At 46.5% G+C, this 5,729-nt stretch overlaps 1 protein-coding gene across 1 annotated transcript in view; it reads left to right on the top strand.

Moving 5' to 3' along the window:
• Positions 1 to 272: 272 nt before the first annotated feature.
• LOC110291630 (UDP-N-acetylglucosamine transferase subunit ALG13 homolog) overlaps positions 273 to 5,729 on the top strand; it is an 18,308-nt gene continuing 12,851 nt past the window's right edge. The window contains exon 1 of the mRNA XM_021158865.2: positions 273 to 650. The gene's annotated coding sequence lies outside the window, so the exon portion shown is untranslated. The remainder of the gene's footprint in view (positions 651 to 5,729) is intronic.

The raw sequence follows: 5,729 nt of genomic DNA, 5'->3' as shown, positions 1-5,729 counted from the left end.
TGCCTGCCTGTCAGGCGTGGCGCGGGAGGAGGGATGAAGTTCGCCAGAGAGGCGAGCCCCCAAGGGCGAGGCGTCCTCCACAGCGCTCCAGTTCAAGTTTCGGTGGAAACTTTCTCGCAGAGGCTCCGCCCTCTTCACCTAGGAAACCGGTGCGCACTGTAGTCGCGCAATCCGAGTCTCCAGAGCACCTGGCGGAGGCGGGTCTGGGCGACAGGGCGGGGCTTGCTGGGGGCGGGGTCGGAGGCGGTGGAGGCCCTGGGGGCGGGGCCCCTGAGTCGCTCGGCAGGTTGGGCCCCGCCCCTGCCACCTCCTCGCCCAGACTCCTCCGGACCAGCCCGAGACCTGCGAAGCTCTGTCACCCGCTGACGTGCTGGAGAAAAGTTGTGCCCCGACCTTCTCTAGCTGGGTGATTTGTCCCCGGGTCCTCAGACTGAGTTGAAGCCAGGGCTGGAGGTCACCGCGCCCAGACGCCCGAGGGCAGCTGCCCGGGCGCCTGGAGTTGGGTGTTAGGCCCGGAGGAGCTGGCTCAGTCTTCTGTTGTGCCCTGTGCGCTGGAGGCTCGGTTGTTCTCCCGCACCCGGGACTGCCGCACAAACTTTCTGACTGTCGAGGGGACACTGCGTGGCAGGAGGATCCGCGGCCGCACGCAGGTAAGAAATCTGTGCTTGAAGGATTGCTTTTATTTTATTTTAGGGTGTTGGAGGAGGAAGAGACTGTCCCGAGAACCTCCTTCCTGCATCCTGCTGGGTGGCAGGAGCAGGTTTTGGAGAGAGGACTGGTAGGACGGCTGGGAAGGTTCCAGCCTGAAGTCCTATGACTGCCCGGGACGCTGGGGGCTCCTGCAGGCGACGTTACTCAGTATCAACCCTGGGAGAAGAAGGCCAGCTTGTTTTGACGGAGGAAGAAGTCATCAGGCTCTCCACCTCTTTTCTCAGTCCCTTGGGTCGCAGCGCCTGGGTCCCCCAGGAATAATTGGCAGGGACGATGAGATCTGGCTCTGTCTTCCTCTCCAAACCTTTCCTGGCATACACCAGAGACAGAGGCGGTGCCACTGGGCTTGCAGCACTGTCCTGCTGTGAGGAATTTATTGTTGGGTGACTGTTGCTCAATTTCATAAATTCTCTGATGAAACTGAATTTGAGTTATGGTTATCAGTGTGTATGTATGAATGTATGTGCGCGTGTGCGTGTGCATGTTTTCCCTGGTTTCAACAAAGCTCCCTTGTTAACCCCACTCCTGCGAGGTTAGCTAGCTATTGTTTTATTTTAAGCTCGGGTGGGTGAGGTGTTGGTGGTGACAGCTACTGTGTTTGCTTGGAGTTTTGGGACTCCTGTGAGTGGGTGCTGAGAATTAGCCCAGGTTGGCTTTAGCCTCCTGTACTTGACAGATCAGGTGTCAACCATTCTACAGGTATTGCAGCCCTAGCCATCCAGGCGCAGGGAGTACCACATCCCCTCCTCTAAGAGAAAAGAGCTCCAAATGAAGACAGGCTGTTCTCAGGAGGAGGAAGGGGGTGGGGTGGGCGGGGGGATATGGCAGACCAATTGTTGCTTTCTTTAGATGGGGCCTACTACTCTGTGGGCTGCTCTGGGAGGGCCCTGCTATCAAGTTCATCTCATTAGGAAGTCAGCTGCTTTCAGCTAATAGCCATAGCAGCTCTGATGAAATTATATAGGTCATTGAAAAATAATTCCTGCTTAATCACCTTTATCCTGTTGATTAGCAAGGAGAAGACTTCCTGTCCTTAATGTACCTGCCTGACCTCTCTTGTGCACCTGGTGTGAAGATGCACCTGGTGTGAAGCTGCCTGGACCTAATGGACCCCAGCCAATGTCCTCATTTGGATAATGTCAGTGGTCTTGGGAAAGAAACTGGGTGAGAGATTCAGTCCAATATGGCAGACAGGTTGGCTTTGTTTCTCAGATAAAGACGGATTTCTTTGAACACCAGCAAATTCTTTCTCATGACACTGATAAGAATTTTGTCCATCTTTGCTTTGATACGAGTTGAGTTTGAGGTCTTGTAAGCCGTTTGTCTAATAGTCTTAGGGGTAAGATTAAATTACATGGGAGGAAGGGCAAGAGAGGCCGGCATTGCTGAGGTGGATCTGGAATGGTTGAGAGTGGTGTAGTCATTTACGCTCACCTGCCCAGCTAGCTTTTTCTTGTTTCTAACTGCTAGATGGTTCTGTACCTCCTAAGTTTGGTTCAGAACTCTTTCTGTGAAGTTCTTGCCCTAGCAGGACTCTAAGAGTCAATAGCTATAAACCAAAAAACAAATGCGCAAATGTATGCAGCAAGGTGGGGGTGAACAGAGAAGCTGGGGAGTAAAATTGTTAGCTTATGTTACTTTTTTTTTTTTTTCTACAAGGTTTTAAGGTCAGTGCCTCGTGCTTGCAAGGAAGCACTCTATTCCCCAGTGACATCCTCTGTTGCTTTTAAGAGGAGAATTTGATGAAGAATATCCCTCCTGTGTGGAAATATTACAAACTGACCATCTCTGATCTCTGCGTAGAAACTTGAGCTTCATTCTCTGTGCGCTTGTCCACAGGCCTGTCCAAAGGGCAGACCCTCAGGCTCTGGCTTTGACGCTCAGTTTACAGCTACTTCATCTTTATTCTCACTGAATTCCAAGCCATGGTTAGTAGAGGAATGGTGCTGGAAGAGTGAGCAGAACTCCAAGGAACTTGTTCACGGATCTCTTGGATAAAACACTAACAGAGACAAACCTTTCTACAGTGTCAGGACTGACAAGTGCTTTCAGGCGGCCATATTTAAGCAGTGTAACGTGAACACCTTTCAGTCAGTACATCGTACGTACCTAGACTACACAGGAGGAAAACAGATGAGGCTCAGAGTTGTAAAAGAGAATTGTTTAGGACATACCCAGGTTCTGGGGATAGTAGTGCACTGAGACTTGAATTTAAGATTTTTGACTTGTGGGGCAGACTTCGATTTTTTTCCCCTGTTACAATTCATGAAGTTTTTGGATGTTAAAATGGGATTTTACTCTATTTATTTATTTATTTATTTATTTATTTATTTATTTATTTATTAGAAGGTGTGTGTGTTTTGGAAGCCAGAGGACAATGTTAGGTGTTTTTCTTGGTATCCTTCACCTTATTTTTTGAAACAGGATCTTGTAGGAACAGAATTCTGAGGGGATTTCCTGTCTCTATCTCCAGCACTGGGATTGCAGGTTCACTGACACCATCTCTGGCCTTTTTACTGGGTGCTTAGAGCAAGTGCATTGCTGATCAAATTATTTCCCTAGCCCAATATGAGAATTTATCAAAATGTACTTATTTATTTATTTGAGTGTGAGAGAGTAGAAGTGAGGGCCAGAGAACGCATTGGTGCCCTGGTACATGTGTGGAAGTCAGAGGGCAGTGCTGTGGAGTTGATTCTCTCAGCCTGCCTTTACATGGTTCTCAGTGTAGAAGCGCAGTTCAGTAGGCTCACTCTTCAAGCTTCCTTAGCCTCTGAGCTGTCTGTGGCCAGCCCCAGATCTTATCCTTACTAACCCCAATGAGAACTCCTGTGGAGACGGGACACCTGGAGTATGTACACACACACACACCACACACCACACACCAACACACACACACACACACACACACACACACACACCACACACACACACCACACACACCACACGCACACACACACCACACATACCACACACTACAAACACACACACACACACACACACACACACAGAATCACTGGGAAAACCCCCACAACAGAACCCCCAAGCCCAACCCAATGTAGCAATAATTATGTCCTTTAGAAGCACTGGAGTAGCCGGGCGTGGTGGTGCACGCCTTTAATCCCAGCACTTGGGAGGCAGAGGCAGGCGGATCTCTGAGTTCTAGGTCAGCCTGGTCTATAGAGTGATTTCCAGGAAAGCCAGGGGTATACAGAGAAACCCTGTCTCGAAAAACCAAAAAAAAAAAAATAAGTAAATTAAAAAAAAAAAGAAGCACTGGAGTAACTATAAGAAGAAATAGCTGTAGGTTGAAGAGTCTTTTAGAGACTTTTGTAGTAGAGGAAAATATAATTTAGGGTAAAGAGGTAAATTTAGGCAAGAGTCTGCTGAGCTTGGCTATGTATTTTATGATATTACATAATACCTTATTCTATTTGTATGCTGTTTTGTTTTGTTTTGTTTTGTTTTGTTTTGTTTTTGGTCTTTCAAGACAGGGTTTCTCTGTGTAACCCTGGCTGTCCTGGAACTCACTCTGTAGACCAGGCTGGCCTAGAACTCAGAAATCCACCTGCCTCTGCCTCCCAAGTGCTGGGATTAAAGGCATGTGCCACCACTGCCCCGCTTGACAATGCATCTTAAAAGGGTGTCCATGATCGTGCTTGTAGGGAGCCATGTATCTTTTTGCATTGTTGTTCAGGATGGTATTGAGTAGCTGTATCATGGGCTGTTTAAATAGCTTCCTATTCTTAGGAATCTGGCTGGTTTCCTATATCTTCCATGAAATCACTTTTGTAATTCTTTACAGCACACGTGTGTGCTTTCTGTAGGAAAAGTTTATGGAAGAGACACTGATCTGAAAATGTCAACTTTTCTTGATTTATACTTCCAACAGTGTCCCTTCAATGTTTAGTGACATTAACACTTTTTTTCTGTACAAGGCTGAGGGCAGGGGAGGCCACGGTAGCACAAAGCTCTTGGGTGGGGTTCACCTCATTTTCTTACATTTCAGGTTCTTTTGGTTTTAATGTTTTGCCCAAAGAGGAGTGGATAACAGGCATAAAGTTACTCTGCAGGTGAATGACCTGTTAATTAGCCTTTATAAAGCACAGGGTTTCTTTTATCAACATTTTCTTCAGAACATTTTACTAGGACATGGCATTAAGGAGTTGAGAGAGATCCAGTAGGGTTTGCAGAACGCCAAGGGAATGCACTTTGGCTCCTCTCTCTATATTGTTAGAGTTCACTTCTTGGCCATGGATATTTGGCCTTGCAGAAAGTATCAGGGATTCATTCGTTCTCTCTCTCTCTCTCTCTCTCTCTCTCTCTCTCTCTCTCTCTCTCTCTCTCTCTGTTTATGGTGTTTGTGTGTAAAATGTGAAATGGGAGGAGTGGGAAGAACATTCCAGGGTTTTCTTGTGGAAAGTTTTTATTGATCGTCATGAAGAGGTGATTAAGGGCAGGAGAGATGGCTCAGTGGTTAGGAACACATACTGCTCTTCCAGCAGACTTAGGTTCTGTTCCAAGTACCCAAATGTTAGTTCACAGTCATCTGTAACTCTAGTTCCAAGGCCTCCAAAGCCACTTCTACTACTTAGGGTACCGGGCACACATACACATATGGTGTATATACAGGCAAACCTCTCATACATATAACATAAAAATAAGTCTAAAGGGAGTTGATTAATATTTTAATTTAGTTCAGCTCTAATTATATTGAAGATGTATGTTTTATTTCTCAAAATGAGGGCCTTTGGTTTTGTTTGTGTGGGTTTTTTTCTGTTTTAGATTTATTTTCTTGGCAGTGTGTTGTAATGAGTATGAGAGAATATATATATAGATCTCCCTAAGTACATACCTTATAGCTGTACATGTACATATAGGTACATGTATATACAATACTCTATAGCTACATATATGTATACATACTGTGATGGTTTGTATATCCTTGGACCAGGGAGTGGCACCATCTGAAGGTGTGGCCTTGTTGGAATAGGTGTGACCTGGTTGGAATGGGTGTGTCA

This window comes from Mus caroli, chromosome 3 (genome assembly GCF_900094665.2).
Source record: "Mus caroli chromosome 3, CAROLI_EIJ_v1.1, whole genome shotgun sequence".
Taxonomy (NCBI): Eukaryota; Metazoa; Chordata; class Mammalia; order Rodentia; family Muridae; genus Mus; species Mus caroli.
Note: the sequence above shows the minus strand (reverse complement) of the source record. Positions and strands in the feature narration are given on the sequence as shown.